The 23662-nt window shown below is 43.3% G+C and overlaps 1 protein-coding gene across 1 annotated transcript in view; it reads right to left on the bottom strand.

Moving 5' to 3' along the window:
- GTSE1 (G2 and S-phase expressed 1) overlaps positions 1–23395 on the bottom strand; it is a 263570-nt gene extending 240175 nt beyond the window's left edge. The window contains exon 1 of the mRNA XM_086967246.1: positions 23214–23395. The gene's annotated coding sequence lies outside the window, so the exon portion shown is untranslated. The remainder of the gene's footprint in view (positions 1–23213) is intronic.
- Between the last annotated feature and the right edge of the window lie 267 nt (positions 23396–23662).

The following is a 23662-nucleotide window of genomic DNA, read 5'->3' as shown; positions in this document are numbered from 1 at the left end:
ACGGCCCCCACAACGCTAAGGATGCCAGACCTCCACCTTGGGGGTGCCCGGGAGTGGGCACCTCACAGGGAAAGCCAGGATGGGTTCCACAGCGGTATTCGTACAAGCGCCTTGAGACCCGGTGAGTAGTGCGCTATACAATTATCAATTTACATTTACACCACCACCACGAGGACCACCACAAGACTACATTGAGGAAGAGGAAGAGGAAGAGGAGGAGGAGGAGATGGCTTGAAGAACACAATACCCCATACCAGCCAAGACCACACATTATATGGGAGTTTTTTCGATCCCAGAGGGGAAGAAAAAAGTAAATGCAGCCAAGGTGACTTGCCTAATCTGTGGCATGGAACTTTCTAGGGGGAACCCTAATAAAAAATATTCATTTGGAAACAACACAATGATTAGACACATGCAGCGCAGGCATCCAATAAACTATTCTGCTGCAGAGATGAGGGAACTGGCCAGAAACCCTTCCCAAACTACAAGCACCACCTCGAAAAGAAAGCAACGCACTCGGTCGGGACAAGAGGCAAGAGACGATGCCTTGCATTCAGCCACTGTTTGCAGATTTCCGAATAACCTGTAAATATTGTGGGAAGACCATCTCCTATGGAGAACAGAGCGTAAAGCTAATCGTCCTTGCTGGGGACAACCACAAATGCCCCAATAAACCCTAATTATTTCTTTTTTGCTCCAGATGAGCCATTTTCAATTCCCTGTTTTTTCGTTTCTACCCATGAAAAATACAAAAAAAAAATAAAACTGTTCAGAAAACCCCAAAAAAGTTAAAAATGTTCAAAAAAACTATAAAAAAATAAAACAACAAAAAGAAGAAAAAAAAACACAGTTTAGAACTACCTCCAAATTATAAAAAAAGGCTACATTTTTTAAAAACTGTCATTCTTTTTTCCCCATGGTCCGCTCCCCGGTGCGCGTACCGGGCGCTCCCCCCGTGCAAATCAAAAAAAATTTTTTTTGCCCCGCTGGGCACTTTTATGACCCCCACATCAAACCTAGGGGGTCGGGGGGGTCTATCCCTGCCCCCTTATGGTCATTTCCCCCCTTTTTTTCCACCTCTTGTGTCTCGATCCTACCGAGACACAAGATGGCGGCCGCTCCGGACTGTTTCGAATGTTTACAGACACCCAAGAGCCAATCAGCTTTCCGTGCGCACCTCCCGTAGCGCTCCCCAGTGCGCATACCGGGGCGCTACCATAGATATATATATTTTTTGGAACCTAAATTACTCAAAATCCACTGGAGCATATATCTTGAGACATAGCAAAGGCACATAAGGCTACCAGTCCCTGCAATTTTGCCAAGTTTGGTGTTAATCCATTCAGCTGTTCGGGCTAAAAGTGAGTTTGACCGCCCTATGGAAATTAACATGGGGAAAACACGTTTTGGGACCCCCCTTTTATCTCGGCCCCCGCTTGACGAATCCCCCCAAACTTTCAAGGAAGGACCGGAGCTCCGCGAGGCAAATTTGAGGAAGTTTTCAGGCAGATTCGTCAACCGGCGCCAAAGTTATTCCAAATAGAATTTTGAGATTTTGCATTGAAAAAAATCCTAACTATAACTACCTACTGGCGACCGCCAGTAGGTAATCGGAGCCAGAATACATTTCCTGTAGGTGTTTAGTACTGTATCCATCTTACTACACATCAGATAACCAGGTGTTATCATCTGAGGACTGTATATTTCACAACACGCACCCTTGAGCAGTCATACAGATTAATCAATGTGCTATATCTCCTTGCCAGTAGGTAGTTATAGTTAGGACCTATTTTCCATAGGAAATCCGCAACATTCTATTTGGAATAACTTAGGCGCCGGTTGACGAATCTTCGAAACTTGTGGGATGTTCCGGTCTGCTCCTATCCTGGAAGTCTCGGGGTGATTCGTCAAGCGTGGGCCGAGATAAAAGGAGGGTCTCAAAATGTGTTTTCTCCATGCAATTTCCCATAGGTACCTTTAATCGCAGCTACTGCCCGAACGAATGAACGGAATAACACCAAATTTGGCAAAGAGGTAGACTTTGGTTCAGAGTCGTGCCTTTTGCTTAAATATGGTAAATCCGTTCAGTAGTTCCTGAGAAAATCACTATTAAAGTCACATATATATCTATGGCCGCGCAGGATCTGCACACCCTGCCGAGCACGAGCTGTACGCTAATTGGCTGTCAAGGCTCCAAATCAGGAAGTGTTGGCAGCCATCTTGTGCCTCAGTAGAACCGAGGCACAAGAAACCTAAGGAAAAACAAAACAAAAACCGAAAAACACATAAGGGGGAAGGGTAGAAACACCCTGACCCCCTAGGCCTGATCTGGGGTCCCACAAGTACCCCCGAGGTAGGGTGCGTGGATCCTGCCAATACATTTTTTTTTTTTAAAGAAGCGGTCTCCTGCGCTTCGATGCTAATTAGCCCCCGGGGGGCCAAGTCATGGGGGTATGTGGAAAATAAAGTGTGGGGGGGGCAATCCCCCCCACACTGCCCCGGGACCGCCACCCTCCGGGGCAAAGTATGAATAAATGCAGTAAACCTGCTCACCATGTAGAAAGGCAGATTGCTTTTTCACATGTGGGGGGGGAGGGGGAATTGGGGACAACCCCCACGGTCCCCAACAGAGAGGGCCAGCCCCGGGGGATGGGGTCCCCAGGGCTACAAGTGGCCCGAGAGGGGGGCCACGAAGCCCCACTCTCCAACTGTTTAAAAATTTCAAAAAATATAAAAAAGGAAAAGGCCATGCCCCAGGGGATGGGGTCCCTGGGGCAGATTGAGGCCTCGGGAGGGCCACGCAGCCCCCTTCCACATTTTTAAAATAAAAAACAAAGAACTAGGGGGCAGGCCCCCAGGGCCCAAAAATAGAAAAAGGGAGACTACGCAGCCCCCCTTTAAAAAAACACACACAAAAAACAAGCATTTGCAATGCAATAGGTCTCGCATTAGGAAAGTTCGAGCTATTGGTATTGTAAATGACAATTTTTTTGATTTATGTGTTGGTTTTGAAAATAGCGAAATTAATAGCTTTGTCATTTACAATGCCAATAGTTTTAACTTTAACAAATGTGACACCTTAGAGCATTTGTAATGCAATATGTGTTGTATTTATGTGACTTCGATGTGTTGATATTACAAATAACAATGGCTTTTATTTTTTTTTAAAATAATACTTAAATAAAAGCTACTGTAATTTATAATGGCAATCAGTCGCAATTTTCTTTATTAATTTCACCATCGGACCATAAACTGTATGTAAAGGGGTAGAAATAGAGTTGGAGTTACGAGTTTTACAATTTAAAGTAGTAGTTTGAAATGGTAACACTAAAACTTCTGGAGATGGAGGCAGCACGTTACAACAGTTTTCAGAGCACAGTAAGAACTGTGGAAGCATGAAATATTCACAGTACAGGATTTGCAATGCAATAGGTCTCGCATGTGGGAGAGTTAGAGCTATTGGCATTGTAGACGATAATGTGCACACACACACCGATTGGGAGGTGCACTGGAGACGGAGTTTTGCTTAAAAACTGGAGCTGACGAAAAGTGCTCAGTGTACGAAGATAGATGCCCCCTCTGAAAGCTGCTGTAAAGCCTGCAATACTACTGCTGGTCCCTAGATGGAGTGTTAGGTGGAAAATAGCAGCCACAATAACAAAAACAAAAAATGCGAGACATGGCCTGGCGGCCGTGAAAAGTGTGAAGCAGAGGGCGGGGGAGCGGATCCCTTTCAAGTGAAGGCGAGACACGGCCTGGCGGCCGTGAAAAGTGTGAAGCAGTGGGCGGGGGAGCGGATCCCTTTCAAGTGAAGCTCTCGGAGGATGGCGCTCGGGGAGCAAATGGTAAAAAACGCGTGCATGAGCACATGCACTCGACGTAATCCACGATGGTTTCAGAGCTTGGTTGAGCCTCTATACTCTCGTCCTATTATCGCTTGCGAGGTTAATAGGACGAGACCTAAAAAGACAGGCATTGCGCTGGAGGCCATGCCCACTCCTTTCACTCTGCAAACACGCCCCCTGGCGCGTTTGCAGAGGGGGAACGAATTCCCCAGAGAGGTGTTCTGAGGCCACGCCCCTTTTTACACCTCTCTGCAATGCAGCTCTGTGGCGCTACTGGAGGTAGCTGGTGGGCTAGTTGCACCCCAGGGACCGTCAGTATTCAAGGGGAGTTAATCCCCCAAACTTAAAACGAGCCATGGGGTGTGTTTGCACAGTGGTGAAGGGAGGGGTCAGAGCCTGAGTTCACGTGTGCAAAAACACCCTGTGGCGCGCTTTAAGTTGGGGAATTAATTCCTTGTCAATCCCGAGGGTCCCTGGGGGTCAACTAGCTCACCAGGTACCTTCAGTAAGCGCCACGGAACAGCGTTGCAGAGTGTTGTAAAAAGGGGCATGGCCTCTGAACACTTCTCTGCAACGCAGCCCCCTGGCACATACTGCAGGTACCTGGTGGGCTAGTTGGCCCTCAGGAACCCACAGGATTGGGGAGGAATTAATTCTCTAACTTAAAAACGCGCCACAGGGCATGTTTTCAGACAGGTCACCTCAGGCCATGCCCCCTCTTTCTTCACCACTGTGCAAACAAGGCACATTTTAAGTTGGGGAATTAATTCTCTTTCAATTCTGAGGGTCCCTGATGGCCAAATAGCCCAACAGGTATCTCCAGTACGCACCAGGAAGCTGCGTTGCAGACAGGTGTTCAGAGGCCATGCCCCTTTTTACACCTCTATGCAATGCAGGTCTGAAGGCGCTTATTGGAGGTACCTAGTGGGATAGTTTGACCCTAGGGACCATTAGGATTCAAGGGGACTTAATCTCTCAACTTAGAACGGCCACAGGGCGCATTTACACAGTGGTGAAGGGAGGGGACGGGGCCTGAGGTGATGTGTGCAAACACGCCCTGTGGCGCGTTTTAAGTTGGAGAAAAAATTCCGCTTCAATCCTGAGGGACCATGGTGGCCAAGTAACCCACCAGGTGCTTCCAGGAAGCGCCACTGCGCTGCTGAGAGTTGGTGTAAGCTGTGCCCCTTTTCACATCTCTCTGCCACGCAGCTCTGTGGCGCTTCCTGGATGTACCTAGTTGGCTAGTTGGACTCTAGAGACCCTCAGGATTGAAGGGGAATTATTCCTGCAACTTAAAACGTGCCACATGGCGTGTTTGCACAGTGGTGAAGGGAGGGGATGGTGTAGGCAAGTGGCTCTAAATATACTGGACCGAAGTAAAATCAGCCAAACTACGATTTCCGATTTACTCACCGGTTATCAGGAGAGACCTCAGTGCTGCATCTTTGAGCCCAGTACTGATCCAGAAAAGTAGTTTTAACCGTACTTACCAGTAACTTGAATTTCTTTCCATAGGCTATCACTGGCTGCTTTTTGATGAAAAAGTTTCTAAGTGTCGATTTTTCAAACTTATAAATATTCCTCTAAAATCAGCCAAACTACGAATTCAGTGATGTCACTGACTATGTCATTAATGATGTAATATGTGACATCAGCAGTGGATTGCGGGCGCAAGAGTTACAGTTAGTACAACTAACTATAATGGAGGAATTTCAATGGTTTTGTATGAGTGAAGTGTCCTGCTAACTAACACCCCTGAAACCTATAGTTTTTTCATTGAATTTGTAAGGTTTTTTTTTTTAATCATAATTACTAACTATAACCTGCCTGAAACCTATGGTTTTTACAGTGAATTTCAAAGATTTTTTAAATGACAATTCCTACTTATGTTGACCACTTCCCCATATTTTCAACAAACCAAATCTACAATGCTACCTAAAAAAACAGGCGACAGTTCCATTTACCACTAACAAATTAATATCAACATTTAACTAATGTAAGAACGTCGAATATGTACTGCGTGAACTACATCCAACTCACACCCATATTTAAAGGGCAATATGTGATAGAGGTTCTAATGATACACTTCCGACACCAAACAAAATCTCAATACTCAGCGCCACCACCACCACCACAAGGATATATGATGTTAGCACACATACTTTTAGCACGCATACCAATACCACGCATTTTTTACAATGCAGGACCTATTACAACGAATACCTTTACAACGCATTACACTACAACGCAAATACTATTACAGCGCATACCATTACATTGTAAGTATATATTATTAATATATAACGTAAATAATTTTAAAATTGTAATTAATATATTATTAAATATTTAAATTAATATTAATTTTTATTTTATAATTTGTAAATAAAAAATGTGAAAAATACCCCTGTACCCCAAAATCCAAACCTGAAACCTAAAAATACCCCTGTACCCCAAAACCCAATCCCTGAAACCTAAAAATACCCCTGTACCCCAAACCCAACCCTAAAACTTAAAAATACCCCTGTACCCCAAAACCCAAACCCAGCCCTGAAAGCTAATACCCCTGTACCCCAAAACCCAAACCCACCCCTGAACCCTAAAAAAACCCTGTACCCCAAAATCCAATCCCAACCCCGAAACCTAAAAATACCCCTGTACCCCAAAACCTAAAATCAGCCCTGAAACCTAAAAATACCCCTGTACCCCAAAACCCAATCACAGCCCTGAAACCTAAAAATACCCCTGTACCCCAATACCCCTAATAAATGTTTTTAAAAAAAGATAAACTTACCTATACTTACGTTATAATGGTATGCATTGTAATAGTATGTGCGTTATAGTGTAATGCTTTGTAAAGGTATGCGTTGTAAACAATCCTGCGTGGTAATGGTATGCGTGGTAACAGTTACATACCCCACAACAACCACCCCCCCGGACCCCTCCCCCCCCCTACTACTTCAGAGGCAGCGCAAAACAGGACAACGGACCTTTCCAAAATATTATATCCCCTCAACAGCACACTAGCTCAATGTACAGAGATGACTAGACTACCGGTGAAATACTATACACAATTCACTATACAAACCAAAAACTATTCAGTGTTTAGATATACCACTGATACGTGAAGTGTACTGAATAGTGGACGCAACCATATTATCTCAGACACTGGGGAATATTTCGGTCATGTAGCTGTGTTCAACACCCCCCCTTTTGAAACAGAAACGGAGTGGGCTAGTCAAACGTAAGCAACGTCAACGTGAGACTATAAATAATTAGGCTATGCCTTGGGCGTGGTTCACTTCTGCATAAAGTAGAGACTGCGACACAGCGAAGGTCCGCAACCTGCCACGTGGCTGCCGCCAGGACCACGTGCCTCCTCGATACAGGCGCATTGCGAACTCCGTGCCACAGCACCGCAGACTTATGTCTGTATCGACTAGTGCCTTCCGACCTCCAATGCAGACAGCAGGGTTCACAACTTTAATTCAACTTTGGATCTACATTTTTCGTCTGTATATATGCAGAGTACTTCCTTCAATCTACAGTGCGGTCAGTAGAATTGACAACTGGATACCAGTTGCGCATCAGCACTACAGAAAACCTTGAATTCAGTCTCGATTTATTTAAAGCAAAGACAATTGTACTATGTCCTCAGATGTTCTTGAAGGTTGAACAGTAGGAAATTCAGCCTTCATTTATTTGATGCAGAGACAATTGTACTATATGTCTTCAGATTTTGTTTACATGAGTGACAAAAAGCATTCGTCCATGTCTGTGTCAACAACTGTCTTCAATCTCCACTGCGGACAGCAGGGTTCACAACTTGAATTTCCCCCTCCAGAGAAGTATTTATCAATTGCCTGGAAGTTTTTTACTTTTCCTCCGATGCAGAAGGTTAATGCTACCAAAGTCACTTGCAAAATCTGCAAGGCGATGCTGTGCAGGGGTGACCCTACAAAAAAAATCGTTTTCCGGAACAGCAAATATGAGGAGACCTCTTCAGACAAAACATCCGGAAACTTCACAAGAGAGAAATGAGGATTCTAAAAGACTTCTACCTTTGATTTACAGTGCGGTCAGTAGAGTTTACAACTTGATATCAGTGGTGCAGAAGCACTACAGACAACATTGAATTCAATCTCAACCTCATATTTTGTTAAACTACGAACAGTAGGAAATTCAGCCTTTATTTATTTAATGCAGAGACAACTGTACTGTAGGTCTTCAGAATTTGTTTAAATAAGTGACAAAAAGCATTCCTCGAAATCTGTGTCAACTACTGCCTCCAATCCACACTGCGTACAACAGGGTTCATAACTTAAATTCAGCTTTTCATCTACACTACGGACAGCATTCAAGTTCTCCTTGATTTATGTAACGCAGAGACAATTTTGTTAAAGCATGCCACAAAAAACATTCCCCAATGAGTGTACTGAGTACTGTTTTCAAATGTACACTGCGATCAACCGAGTTCACCACTTGGTACCAGTAGCGCAGTAGCACTAAAGACGACATTGAATTCATTATCTATTTATTTAAGGCAGAGACAATTGTACTGTGTCCTCAGATTTTATTAACTGTGACAAAAAAAGCATTCCTCAAGGTTTGTGTCAACTACTGCCTTCAATTTACACTCAGCAGGGTTCACAACTTGAAGTCTACTTTGCATGTATACTACCGACAGCAGGGAATTCAACCTTGATTTATTTAATGCAGAAACAATTGTACTGTATGTGTTCTGATTTTGTTAAATTTCACATGAATTATCTCAGAGAAGAGTTTTATGTCACGGTGAGCCATACTATCCCTTTTAAATGTCCCGGAAATATACATATTTTAATAATTTATTCTATATATGTTCTATCTTCCACTTCCACTGTGATTGCAGTGGATTCAGTCCACCCTTACATCTACATTGCGAACATCAGGGTTTACAACGTGACTATAATCGGTTAAGAAAACCAAATGCTCCCAATCTGCAACATCGCCAAAAGACATACCTCCCCATTTTCAGAAAGTTGGAATGCACTGTGTGAAGTGCAATTGTTTAATTTGTTATGGGGAGCAATCAGTAGACCTAGTTTGCAGAACAATTGATAACCATTGATGGTAGTTCCCCCCCCCCTCAAAGACATGCAATCCAGTATGCAACATTCAATGCTGCGAGTGCAGCCCGTTCAAGCCACGCATTATCGCAGGGTGAGCACATGCTAAACACCAGACGTACCACCAACTCAGTACACCATAAATAAATCGCCAAAGGCTTTATTAAGGCAAAATTCAATAGTCAAAAAAACATTACCCCCCACTGCGGCCTAACCGGACCACGCATCATCGCAGGTTACATACATGCTCAGTCCCAAAGGTACTACTAACTCAGTGCACCATAATTCATCGTCACATGGTCGTATTCAGGCAGAATTTTACTGATTCTTCATTCATTAGTTATAAAGTGCAGTACCAAACAAAATAACGTCCCTCAAACCTACACAAAATCGCCACGTGGTATTACTAAGCTAGAATTCACAAGACAAAAAACATCATCAGTACGGCCTGCCCAGACCACACTTCGCAGGCACCACAGAACCCTGTTGTTTCAGGTACCACTAACTCCGTGGAAACCAAACTAAGTATAACACCTATAAAACCCTACACAATATCCATTTAGTATGCTACCTTCAAAAATTTTATATCACTTGCAGATTTAGTTGAATAATAAAATGCACGCTGCATACATTTTCGATTTTCTATTTCAATTATGATTGCAGATGATGCACTCCACCCTAAAATCTACACTGCAGACAGAAGGGTTTACAACTTGAATTCACTTTTGCATCTACACTATAGACAGTAGGGAATTCAACCTTGATTTATTTAATGCAGAGACAATTTTACTGTATGTATTCAGATTTTGTTAAAATAAGTGAAAAAAGCATTGTTTTATAACTGTACTGACTACTAGCTTCGATGTACACTGTACACAGTAGGGTTCACAACTTGAATTTACCTTTTCATCTACACTACAGACAGCATTAAATTCAGCCTCGATTTATTTAAAGCAGAGAAAAAAAAATACTGCTGTTGCACTGCTAGTACGCGCAAGCACCTCTAATTGCTGCATCGTGTGAACTATGATAAAGAATGTAGAAGATTGCGCCACCACCGGCAATACCAAGTACCTCTGGGGTATCACCTTCAACATCGCCACCAGACATCCGTCCACAATTTGTGAAAGTTAGAATGCACTGCGTGAAGTGCAATTGTTTAATTTGTTATGTGGAGCAATCAGTACACCTAGTTTGCACAGCAATTGATAACCATCGATGTTAGTCCCCCCCCCCCTCAAAGTTCATATAGTCCAGTATGCAACAGTGAATGATTTCAGTGCAGGCCGCTCAGACCACGCATCATTGCAAAGTGAGCACACGATAAACAGGAGACATACCACTAACTCAGTACACCGTAAATAGTCGCCAGGTGCCCTTGTTAAGGCAAAATTCAATTGTCAAAAAACATTTTTACCAGTGCAATCTGCCTGGACCATGCATCATCGCAGGCTCCACACAAACCACCCCTACCTCAGGGTACCACAACTCATCAACTCTTTACGATCTAATCTTCTGTGTATTATATTCACATACAATGCTCCTTCCTTTGTACAGCAGAAGTCAAACAGTTTATGATTAAATATCTGTATATGATATCATGATTACTATTTTACTTGTTACCAACAACGTAATAAAGTGGAGCAGAGCACACGTTCCCGTTCCCACTTCAATTATCTATCTGTGTCATTGTATTTATTATATTTGTAAAATGCTGCTCCTACCACATTATATGGTGCTATAAATAGCATATGCAACAATCTTACCCGACAGTAAGTGTGGGCTAATCATCCTCTTTTTTTTATAGCATATTTATATAGCGCAAAATCAACCCAAAACTATATCAGCAATTTACATGAACACCGTATTTACATTACATTTTCAGGCACGCGTATATTATGTCATTACTCTACAATAACAGGATGTGGACGCAACTCCGAGCCTCGAACACTAATTTCCAGCACCAAGTTTATTTATTTATTTATAAAGTTTTATATAGCGTGAACTTGATACCGAAGGATATCAGAGCGCTTTACAATTTGAGGCAATTAATAACTTCCCACGCTATTCCCCTATAAACCCACATCCCACTATGGAACTAAAAATGAAAAATTAGAACAAAAAAATTGAATAACTACTAAAAAAAATTCACAGATAATAAAAACAAAAACAAATCTTATACCAAAAATACATGCATCACACACATACCATATAAATACAAAAATAAAAAAAAACTGATATTTTTTACATCTATGTTTTTGCAAATGATATTAAACACCAATATTTTTTACATCAATATTACTTACCTAAAGTTGATATTCTGCACCACAATATTTCGTCTGTCGATATTCTTGAGCCACGATATTTTTGCAATGATATTCAGCTAAATCGATATTTGTGATTTGATATTTAGGGGCTCATTATGATGGCGGTTAGATGTGGACAGAGCTCTCCCTAAAACATTTAATTTGAATCTAACCACAGAGATTAAGTAACCAGGAGGCTCCCTGGTCAATGGCTGAATTGTTAAGCTTTTCTTAAATCTATTTTCTTTGGTAAACCCAGACTGGGGCACCATTTAATTTGTTCAGTGATCTCATCTCTACAGTGTACCTGAATAACCACATACATGTGTATCAAAAATCTGGATGGACTAAGAGCTGTGGAACATTTCCTTGTGAAAAGGTCAATTGAATTCAGACAGCACAACAAAATGCTCATGGACATGTTGATCTTTTGTTTAGAGCATAATTTCTTTCTCTTTAACAAGCAGATGTTTCGTCAGGTTCAGGGAGTTGCCATGGGGGCCAGGTTCTCCCCCAGTTATGCCTGCCTATTTATGGGCTGGTGGGAGGAGTTGGTTCTCAGAAGACAATACATCAACATATACAGGGACAAAATTGTATCCTGGCTAAGATACATTGATGACCTGATTATTGTTTGGAAGGGTAAACTTGAGGAGGCAGAAACATTTATTGAATGCATTAACAACAATGATGTAAATCTAAAGTTCACGTCTCATATTAGCAATTGCCAGGTATCTTTCTTGGATGTGCAAGTTAATATAAAGAGTAATAAAATCAATACAACATTATACAGAAAGAAAGAAAACAGCAGGAAATACGTTGCTAGATGCAACTAGTGCACATCCTACACACCTTATACATAGCATCCCCAATGGGGAAATGCTGAGGCTGCGTAGAATATGCAGTGATGAGGGAGAACTACATATACATCAACAGGAAAAGCAAGATCAGATTCCTAGATCGAGGCTATAGTGCCAAAACAATTGATATAGCAATCAGGAAGTCAAGATTGAGGTCCAGGGAAGACCTTCTGGAAACAGTAGCTAACACCTTAGACAAGAATAAGGGAGGGGTACAGATACCAGAGGATACGCCCAGACTGATCTTGTCCTACAGCCGACAACATAGGGAATTGCGTAAAATTGTACAACGCAACTGGCACATAGTGAAAGATGATTCAGTAATAGGCAAGTGTCTCCCCGAATATCCTGCAATAACTTACAGGAAGGCCACCTCTATGTCGGATATCCTGGTGAAAAGCAGCCCCGAATACAAGGATAACACAGGATGGTCATTGGCTCGCAAGGGATTTTACAAATGCCCTAGCTGCAAAGCAGGTTCATATGGCGTCAACAAAACTACATATATGACAGCCTTTAGTTTAAAACCCCAGACTATAAAATATCACCTAACATGTAAAAGTGAGTATGTGGTCTTCGTCCTAGAGTGCAGTTGCAATCTAAAGTACGTAGAAGTACAAAGTTACCAGGCCACAAGAGGGTTTTGCAGCACCTTAGGGCGATAAACAATAATGATCCCAGTTACCCTGTAGCCCGGCATTTTCACGAAACACATGAAGGCAAACCCAAGGATCTGAGATACTATTTAATAGACGCTGTCCCAATTCAGAGAAGAGGTGGGGACAGGGAGGGATTGTTACGTCGGTTAGGGACCCACTATATACTAATGTTAGATACCAAGCAGCCAAAGGGATTGAATACGAGTGAGGATCTATATACGTACTTGGACTACCTGCCTCCAATGGTATCTATCCAGATCAGACAGGGATTGCACACAGCAAATGTCGGATGATGTGTATGTGTATACACAGAGCAGGCTCCATAATCAACCGCCCAGTGACACAGTGCGATCAAAGAGGTATGTCCCTCTTCCCATCAAGGAATGGAAGTTTACTTAAAAACAACAAACATTGCTACAAACATCACTATGATATAAAACAAAAAGGGACACACACTCAAAGGTGGCGGCATAAAATTCAGGAGAGGATGCACCACCAATTTAGTCCCTCCTTGCTGAACACTGTGTAGGAGGAGCCCATACAATGCTTTTAAACGAACTGCAAAATCATGCATTTCCTTAATCACCGGACAGCATCTGAGGAAGTCAGGACAGACGAAACGCGTCATGCTGGGTGCAATAAAGGATTTCACATACCCATTGAGTGCTCTGCGAGTGTTCCTGAAGGAGGGACATAATTGTTGAATATATATATATATATATATATATATATATATATATATATATATATATTGCCCTTCATGTGCCAAAAACTACAACTTAAACCTTTCACAGCCCTGTATTACTACAGCTAGAACACTCCACTGAATGTACCATAAACATTCATAAGCGCTGAAATGTGTCATGTCCACCATCTTTTATGTGTGCAACTATGAACGAATATAGAGTCAGTGATACCCCGTACCTTCCAGGTTGGCCAAGTTGTAGAACTTTACAGATCTGACACATTTGCGCTTAAGACCCGGGTGACGTCAGCACTATAAAATGGACACCCGAATCACTTTATTTTTCATATAGCTAATGACGGAATCATGCCAATAGCTCCGGAATCATGGAGCACAGCCTCGCGCAGCACTGGCATATGTCAGGCCAGACCACTCCACTTACACTTCCAGTAAAAAACGAAACATTGCCCAGATTTCCACTGTAGAGATTTCTTAGTTCCAGGTCTAGTTGTCAGAACGGCACACACACACACTCCCTCATGGCTGGTATACACCCACACCATACCCATCCAGCATATGCGTCACTACACACGTGACCGTACCAATAAAAAAAAGACGGGGCGCACGTGCACTATGCCATTTTAGAGTTGCTCCCATCCCAAGCACTGTGATGGCCCGTCTTGGTGGTTCAGACGCCTCATGTAGGCCTGAACCACCGAGTACAAGGGCCTACCACTACGTGCATGGCCTATTTGGTCACTGAGTTAGGGGTACCGCAAGGACTGAGCGGGTGAGGAAGCTGCGTTGATGGGAGCACGATGTCGTTAGCCATACCGATATCAAGACTCTGCACCATATGTCAGACTTCTTCGTGGCAGAGCGGGAATGCATGATGTAGAAGGTGTCGTGTCCACGAAAAGGTGAGCAGTAAGGCCTGGGTGCGCATCGATGGGCTGCAGCAGCCTGTATGCAAAAATCCGAAGCAGCGATTTAGGTGTACGCAGTCCTATATACGAATCTTATTGCATTTATATATTTTTTTTCCAATAGCAGGAACGTTTTTATAATCGGTCAAACATCTAAACTATACAAATAGTTTTTAAATGCGAGAGGGAAGGTGTTAGATCTGGCATCTTCGGCACGGTTTCCCCTGTCTTTTTGGCCTCCACCTTCTGTATTTTTGATGTTGTGCTGGATCTCGTTTTTGCTGGTTTAGATGCTTTGGACACTCTGCCACTGCTGATCAGTGCCAGAGTGTAAGTGCTCCCTGTGTAAATTGTTACGATGATTGGATATACATGATTGGCATATTTGTATCACCAAGAAGTCCCTAATAAAGTGCACTGCGTGTGCCAGGGCTGGTGATGACAAATGCTACTAGTTGGCCTGCAGCACTGATTGTGCCACCCACATGAGTAGCCCTAAAATGGTGTCTCAGGCCTGCCACTGCAGTGCCTGTGTGCAGTCTGAACTGCCATGTCCTCCTGGTCAGTGTTCCCCACTGACCAGGCCTAACCCTTCCCTTTTTGTGCACATTGGTCACCCCTATGGAAGGCCCAAGGTACCCCCCTGGGCAGGCTGCAGTGTATGTGAAAGGTAGAGCATGTACTGGTGCAGGTTACCCGCTCTGGTAGTGAATTACAGCCATTTTCATTTTTCACTATTGTAAGGCTATCTTGCTCCATAGGTTAACATGGGGGATGCTGGCTACAGTGGCTACCAGCATTTCTTCCCATAGGAACAAGATAGGACATAAGAGTCTAGTATCCCTGAACTCAGAATGTAATAACACATCTTTTAAGAAAGGTTGTTTTGGAATCCTGTGTTTGAGAACAGCACTTTAAAAAAAGTTGCTGTTCTCTTGTCTGACCTTCCTGTGTGCCCTGGCCTGTTTGTATTGACTGTCTGGTTTGAGAGTGACAGGGGCTGGGGATTCCCCAGGAGGCTGGCTGAGTCAGCCTTAGCCTGAAAGACTGCATTTGCAACTTGAGTGGTGGGAGGAGATAGCACCTGGGCCTGAATAGGGCTGTGCCTGCCTTCCACAATGCTGGCTCCACCTCCTGCTGGGAGGCTGAGGACCCTGCCCCTCACTCTGAAAGGAAAGGAGAAGCCAGGAAAACAAAGTGCTCAAGAAACACCCAGAACTGGTTCAGACCGGGCTCAGGGCCCACATGCACAAAGAAAACAAAGACTTTTAGGGGTATAAGTACAGGACCCCTGACAACAGAAAATTAGATCCTGGAATCAAGAAGGAACCTCTGCCAAGGAGAAAGCTGAAACTGAAAAAGGAAGATTGTCCAGCTGTTGCTCTGCTGTATTGCCCTGCTGTTGCTTTGCTGCCAAGGAGAGGGTAAGGACTTTGCTGTGCTGTGCCCCCTTGCTTGAAGGAATCTCCAAGGGCCTGAGAAGAGCTGGCTCCCTGTTCTGAAGTCCCAGGAACAAAAGGACTTCACCCCCAGCTTCCCCTGAGCTCTACTGAGAGAGTTCTGTCCTTCCTGGAGTGCTTGACCCATGTGTGGTGCCTCTGGAAGTTGTACCTGTGTTGGGAAGCTGGAAACTAAGCTTGAGCGACTTTGCTAAAGTAAAGTTATTGCATTGCTCGCTGCAGAGCGCATTCCCGACAGTGCAAGAAGATTCCCGCCACTACCAAGGTAGAGATCGTCGCAGCGCCCGTTGCCGCTGTCAGAGCAGTCGCATCCTTCGTTTGCGGGACGCACCCGATCGGTGCAGGAAGTCTAACATCGCTGCGAGTGTCGTCGCAAAGCCTGTCGTCGCTGGGTGAGAGCGCCGCACCGCCTGCTTGTGGACCACATCACGTCGCTACTAGAGTCATCGCATCGAGGAGCTGCGAGAGAGATCACAGCTGGTTCGCGCATAGTCGCCCCGGAGATTAAAGGTTTTCAACAACTCTTCTCTAATCTTTTTCCCATACTGAGAAAAGTTGGAAATGTACTCCTGGCAAAGGCAGATGTAAGCCTTCTTCCAGAGTTGGGGAAAAAAAGCGGTTGGATGAAAAGTGATTTTGCAAACATTCAGATTTTCGCATGAGAAAATCTACACATGAATATCTGTTCATGCTAAAATGCAGTTCACAAATATTTTCTTCAAGTACTATTTCTTGTCCTACTTTTGTAAATTCTTCAGAATACACAAAAGCCATATAGCAGCACTTAATGCAAGGATATATAGTATGTGTGCACTTTTGAGACTTTCTTTAATAATTGGGCTCCAAATTTAGTCTGGCCATGCCCTTTTGCGTTTATTAAAATTCTGTCTCTGTATCAGCTGGCTTCACTGTGAGGGACAGCATTCCGCTCTTTCACAAGGAGCATATCGGCACACAAAGTAGTATTGTTCAGTGCCAGTAACTAGTGTAGCAGTGTGTTTTTTTTCACACTAAAAACTTTGCTTTTGCCAAGGTTTTATAATTGTGAGGGGCCGGCAGCCCCCACACCAATAAGGTTTTACAAAAACACATTAGCAAAACCAAAAAGCTGACTACCAATTTCAGACCTACTGACTATGCCAATGCTGGTTTATTTTTGTTTCCCATAATCTTATTGAAAATGGTTACACTGATTTTCCATTATGAATATTTTTGGGAAACACTAGCATGCACAAATACATTACTAAATGATGCTGCAAAGAAAGTTTAGGTAAATGTTTTTTTCCTGCTTTCATTTTTTTATCAACATTTTATTTTGAAAGCAAAGAATCATCAATCTTGCTTTCAAGCTTCTGCAAATATTTTCATCATATCAGAGAGCCTGCTGGGAGCATTAGATATAGTCTCGTATTGCTAAACTTTGAAAATGTGTGTACACATTTTATACTGGAACCATTGTGAGTAGTGCAGTCAGAGCTTGCAACATTTACGTAGAGTGCTCACCCGAATAGTAAAGGTTTTCAATTAATGAACCATAAATACAAGTTTGAATAGCATTCACATATGGACAAAAATATTACCCTAACTGCAGACAGTGCCCTTCCCTGATTCATAATGTGTTCTGCACACTGGCAGCCAAAGGGTTTGTGCTGCAGGGGGCTGAGCCTACTTGTCCCAAGGACAAAATACACATAAAAACTTGTTGCCCTTGACCCCAAACAATATTCCTGGGTGTCGGGCTATAGGAATTCCACATCCCTGGCTAGTTGAACATTTCATAAAGCCACTTGGATAGTAAAAGAATATGGGAGGACACAGAGACACAGAGACCAAATGAAATGCAATAGATGTTGCACTTACAACAAAGTGAGCTATTGCCATTTTTAATTACACCATTTGATTAATGCTTCACAATGGTGAAAAATAAAAAATAAAAACATTTTCAATGCCAATAGCTCAAAACAATGTCATTGTGAGACCTACTGCATTGTAAATGCTTGTTAAAATATATACAATTTGGACAATGGGAAGCGTGGCTGTCGTGAAGCTGTGCCACGCCTAGTCTGGGAACACAGGAAGAAGAAAAAAAAGAAGAAGGAAGTGCCCGAAGGAAGACATGAACACCTTGTAAGTGTACAACAAAGCCAGTACTTAGTCGGTGCTGCATCGGAGGAAACCAGAAATGTAAAGGAGGGACCAACAGGAACAACTGCCCATTAGCAAGCAAGGACTTGTAAAGGACGTGGACAGAGACAAATGGAAGGCAAAGGGCAAACCAACTTCAAAAGCATATACAATAGGTCCCCAAGTAACAGCGCAAGCGCTGTTTTGCTCTACCTAAAAAGGGAGGAGGAGAAAGTAGCACACAGGAGAACAGTGCAACACAGGGCAGGAGAAGAAGTGGACAACGAAAAGAACACAGAGCACTGGGAAGTTTGGTCAGTGTGAAGCACAGAAGAGAGAGCGGGAGGAACACAAAGTAAGGGTAAAGCACAGGGAGAAAGCAACAACATGGGTGTGGGGGTAGCACACAAGCGAGAGAGCAACATGGAGTGCGGAGTGAGAGGATATTTGGCAAAGAGACGCACAGGGGTGGGAAAGCAGGAAAACATGAACTTAGTGCTTAACAAAACAACAAAAACACACATAAAATGGCAAGATGCAAGTCTGCCAATCAAAAGGATGGTAAAAAGGCTATGCGCCAGGGAGCACACAAACAAGAAGATGAAGGCAAGCCACTAAAGCAAGCAGGCAAATGACAAAGCTTAACTATGGTAGACAATGTTCAATATGTTTTTACGAACCAGAAAACGTGTGCTGTATGGTAGGCAAGACCTAACAGCTTCATACTTCTCAGGTTCGTATCACCAAGACAGGATCCAGCACAGCAGAGCTGCATTGCAATACACTAGTAGGTCAGTGAATGACTGCCATGTCACTAACTTATGCTGGCACTCTACTCCTGTATTTCTTTTTGTTTAAAACCCTGCTTACATTTTGTTTTTATGCAGCATTATGCACAGTCTAGAAAAATCAGTCCTAAAATATTCACACTCCACAGAAGAATCCCTACAAGTTACCTGAGACAAGACAACGATCCTCCTCCAAACACTGTCCCACACCCTACAAGCTTTCCCCAGTGTGTCCTGCCAAGCTCACACAACCCAACAAGTTGAGCACAGCATTGTCAGCACTCACAGCGATACCACAACTCTGAAAGTGCACAGGCCACTAACTAAGCTGCCATCTAACGAGGCCCATGACTCCCAAGCTCACAGGCAAGCACACAGGCCCCTGAGAACTGCACCTTACAAAAAAGGCAAGCCCAGTGCCCTACAATGAGACCCATGCTATCCAAGTCAACCCACTGTCCTCCCATCCCCCCGCCACAAATGAGGCTGGTGTCTTCTAAGGGCAGTCCACTGCAAGCCCACTGGCCCTCTAAGAGGCGTGCACCTTTCATGTTAAAGCCACAGCCCCCACCCCCAACAAAACCACACTTGCATGCCTAGCTCACTAGCCCCAAGGAGAACCGCAGCTTTCATGCCCAGCACACTGGCCCCCAATGAGGCTTATGTATTCCAAGGGGAGTCCACTGCAAGCCAACCTGTCCCAAACACACCAATGACTTCCAACAAGACCCATACTTTCCAAGTTCAGCCTACTGGGCCCAACCGGACTCGCACCTTCCAGGACTAGTCTACCAGCCCTCAACAAGACCCATGCCTACCAAACCCAGTCCACCAGCTCCCAACGAGACCCACGCCTTACAAGCCCAGTTCACTGACCATCACTGAGACCTGCACTATCCAAAAGCAGCCCACCTGCCCTCAGCAAGCCCCATGCCTTTAAAGCCCACCCAAGACATTTAACGTCCAAATCCATCACCATTTGAATCTAGTAAGACCATCGCACCGGAAACACAAACATCACCTCATCGAAACCTGGATGTTTGTCCAATGGCATCATCAGAAGCAGCCCTTCCAATTCCAACACCAAAAGAATCTCTCCATGGCCAGAAGACACCCTCTAAGCCCAGGACCTGAGATGTGCTTTTCAATCCAAGGACGACTTGAAACACTCATTCAAAAACAGAAAGGCCAGAAATAAAACAGTAAAGTCTTGGATCACCACACGGACTTCCTTTAAGCCCAGGACAACCAGAGACATCCCTTTCAAAACCAAAAACAGACATGTGTCTAACAGCAATGCACTTTGTTTCCACGAACAGTTGCGAGATACATCCACTCACCTCTGCGAGACTTATGCCCATGACCCCAAAGCCACCTAAAATATCAAAATCACCAGTGACACCCTCCCCGTGACAAACACAAGGAAGACACACCACTACTAAGCCAGAACCTTAAGACTATTTCATCAGTGAGGCACCGCCAGTCCATCAGATCTTACAAGAGGCATGCAGCACATCTCTCATGCATGACTACTTATTCAAGTCACCTTTATAGGAGCCAGGTTCACTATATTTTTAGTGAGGCCAAGTTCATATGAGCAGCTCCCTGGGGGTGAGAGAGAATGCTTGGCCCCCATAGGATGCCTTTGCTCACAAGCATGATGAACCATGGAAACGTTTCTGAAATTAATAAACTCACCCTAAAACAAATAAGCCACTTATTTATCCATTTTGTCTAACAAGAACCAGTCAGTGATGTACACTGAAACTTGCCATTCTTGAGCCTTTTAAGCAGACACTAAGTTCTAATAAAAATTAGAGAACAAAATTAGTGCACAGAATGTGAATAAATATCACTTCATCAACAGAAGGGATGTCACAACTTTATTGTGTCCCCTTTACAATCTAAGGCGGAGGTCTTCAATCTGTGAGGCGCTAACAAGGAGTCCTGGGAAGGCGGTCGCGCATTCCCAGCTTCCCCTGTGCCTAAAATCCAAAATCTGGCAAAAAGACAGCCATCCTGGGATGGCTAATTTAGATCATTATCAGCTGAAGTTGTATCAATTGAGGCTCTAGTGATGTGTAAAGCTTTCGTGCCAGGGTGCCTGCATGAAACACTAATGTGCACTGTTAATTAATCTGCAAGCGTAAAGGGTGTTTGGGAGCCGGTTCTGGCTTTAATTGTTCAAATCACTCCAAGCTTTGTGATGACAAAGATTTGTTTTTTGAGTGGAAGTCCAAAGACTGGGCTGTGAAGTGGTTGCTTCTAATTTTAACTGCATTTACACAGCCCTTAGTATCCCTAAAGAGGTGTTGAGACAGTTCTGTAAAAAAAATTTTAAAAAATGCATTACATACACCATGGTATTACTAAATCTACATTTTGGAAGCCCTATTTTATTGTAAACATATTTGCACGTTTTGTAGCACTCTTACAATGTGTGTAATGCAAGTTTAAAAGAATGACTCATATTCACAGTGCTTTCTGTCATACGCTGTGACCTTGTAGCACTAAAGATACTCTTCAATATTCTCTGCTGCACCAATCAAGATTTGATTCTGTGGCTCTCTGGTTAGACATAGATCCTTGCAGTGATTTAACTAATAGATTTTTCATTATGTACTACAGTGCATTACCCACTGAGTAACAACTTTTTTAATTAATTTTCATTACGCTGCTTATTATTTTATCTGTAGATACCCGATGGTTTAAGACTTAAAAAACATACATAATATTATGGGGCTTATTTATGAGAGGCTTGTATCGTCAAAGCATCACTTTTTTTGACGCTCCGGCGGGGCAAGTCTCTCAACCATAGCTATGAGGCGGTGCAAAGTCACCCTGCATGCTTTGGATGAGCTCATAGATATGGAGTAAGACATAGCAGCGCAAGTCACTATGTTGCCTTACTCTGCGGCAAGGTGGTGTTCCATGGGCATTGCGTGGGGTTCCCATGCAACACCCATGGATTTTGATGCTGTTCCATACTTACAAAATCAAGTAAACCTGGGGGAAGCTCCAAAAACGGTGCCTACGCAGTGGAGGCATAACAAGGAGAAATGTTTTAATTTCTCCTTGTTCTTTCCAGGTGTGCTGCATTCCGCTGCTCATATAGAAAAAGCAAAATGCCTCTCTGGTTTTTGTGAAGGAAGGCGCCCCTTCTTTACAAAAACAATCCTGCCTATGTTGGTGCTACACAGCAATTTGTACGCCAATGCAAGTGACAAGGCCAAGAATGCACTGTATTTCATAAATACAGTGCATTACAGCTATTTCACATTGGCAAAGGCCAGCACAGCAAGAAGACTTGCAGCGCTGCCCGGCCTACACCAATTCTTCATAAATGAGGCCCATTGGTTTTAGATAAAATTTTGGCTACACCCCCACGCTCACTGACCATTGGTTTACAAAACACGGTTGAATATATTATTTCCCCACCATAAAAATTATTTGCTGTGAGAATTTGGGGAGTTTATGGTTGTCCACAGTTGTTGATGATGAGGAGTATCAGGTTCTAGAAATATGTCAGAAGGGGGTCCTTACGCCTAAAAACGTCTGACATGGGGGTCTTGCATCAAAAAGTTTGAAGAACCCCGGTCTAATGTGAGGTAAAAAGAGTAGAAACGTGTATTATATATGCATATAAATATATGATTTGCAGAGCATGTTTTCATTTCTAAACCACACACACGTGCCTAAGAGATTTATGATCATAACTACGCACTCTAAAAAGTGTATGGGAACGTGTAAACATTTGAGTTGTTATTCTAAAGTAAATCATAGGTATATTTTTCTGATGTTGAGTTGTACTCCTTATAAATGTGTCAAAAAGACATTTCTGAACAATGGCTACATTTGTTTTGTGTATTTAAAATGTTTTGCTTTCCAACAAGTAAAGTAAATGTTCTGCTTCGGCTCAATACTTGGGTGCTAAACGTGTGAGAATTAAGAGAATGATTTGAATTGCAGCCGGATACATCTCTGACAACCGACTTCAGTCCCCTCTAGAAATGCTAAACACTCTTTCTCACCTTACGTTTTTATAAGGCGATCTGCAACACAGGAGCATCGCACACGTTCAGACAGTAAACGATGTGAAAGATCCTAGCCTAACCCTTGAATACATATCAGAAATTATTAGCGGAGCTTAAGAACCACAAGTACTTTTAACCTGCTGCCTCTGGTCGCCTCTCCACCCTCTCTTCGACTCCATTGAAACACGGTTTCCCCTTTAATTCGTCTCCTTCATAATTACCTTCATCAAGAGCCCTCCCAGCACCAATACCATTAGCAATGCGAGACTCGTCTCCAACACTAGGCAGATACGGTGCATCATGAGATTTAAAGTGCACCAGAAATAATTACGGAGAGCCCTCTACACCCCGCAGTTAAAAGCACTCGCTCTCTCACCGCCATCCGAATCCCCAGTTTACGCCCGAGCCGACCATCCTTTACCTGCAGCAGTTGTCCACACAACACGGGCCAGCCTCCCGAGAACGTGGAGGAATAAACAGGACTCAGAAGTCTGAAGGTTTTTTAAATTGGAGTAACAAGTCGCTAACTATATTCCAAGACACATTCGCGAAATCTTCATTGGTCAGTTTAAAGGTGTCTGAGCGTTCGTGCGTCAGTCAAGTTCCGGTTTTAGCCGCTCTGCATCATGGGAGATGTAGTTTAATTGCCCCTAACGTTTACAGGTTTTAGGTTTGATTTTTCAGCTGGTGTTTACGAGTTGAAATGAGTGTCCCGATTCTGGGCCATATCAGGTAGGCGTTCTAGAAGTATCGATATCGAAGTATCTAAGAATCCGATGGTACAATTACAGAACCTTCCAAAATGTGTACGCTGATGATTAATAAATGTAGTTTAAGATGTATCTCGGCCGACGGCAAAAATGGCTCTTA

The sequence above is a fragment of the Lissotriton vulgaris genome, chromosome 1_1, assembly GCF_964263255.1.
Source record: "Lissotriton vulgaris chromosome 1_1, aLisVul1.2, whole genome shotgun sequence".
In the NCBI taxonomy this organism is placed as follows: domain Eukaryota; kingdom Metazoa; phylum Chordata; class Amphibia; order Caudata; family Salamandridae; genus Lissotriton; species Lissotriton vulgaris.
The sequence above is the reverse complement of the archived record's forward strand: the minus strand, read 5'-3'. Positions and strand labels throughout refer to the sequence as shown.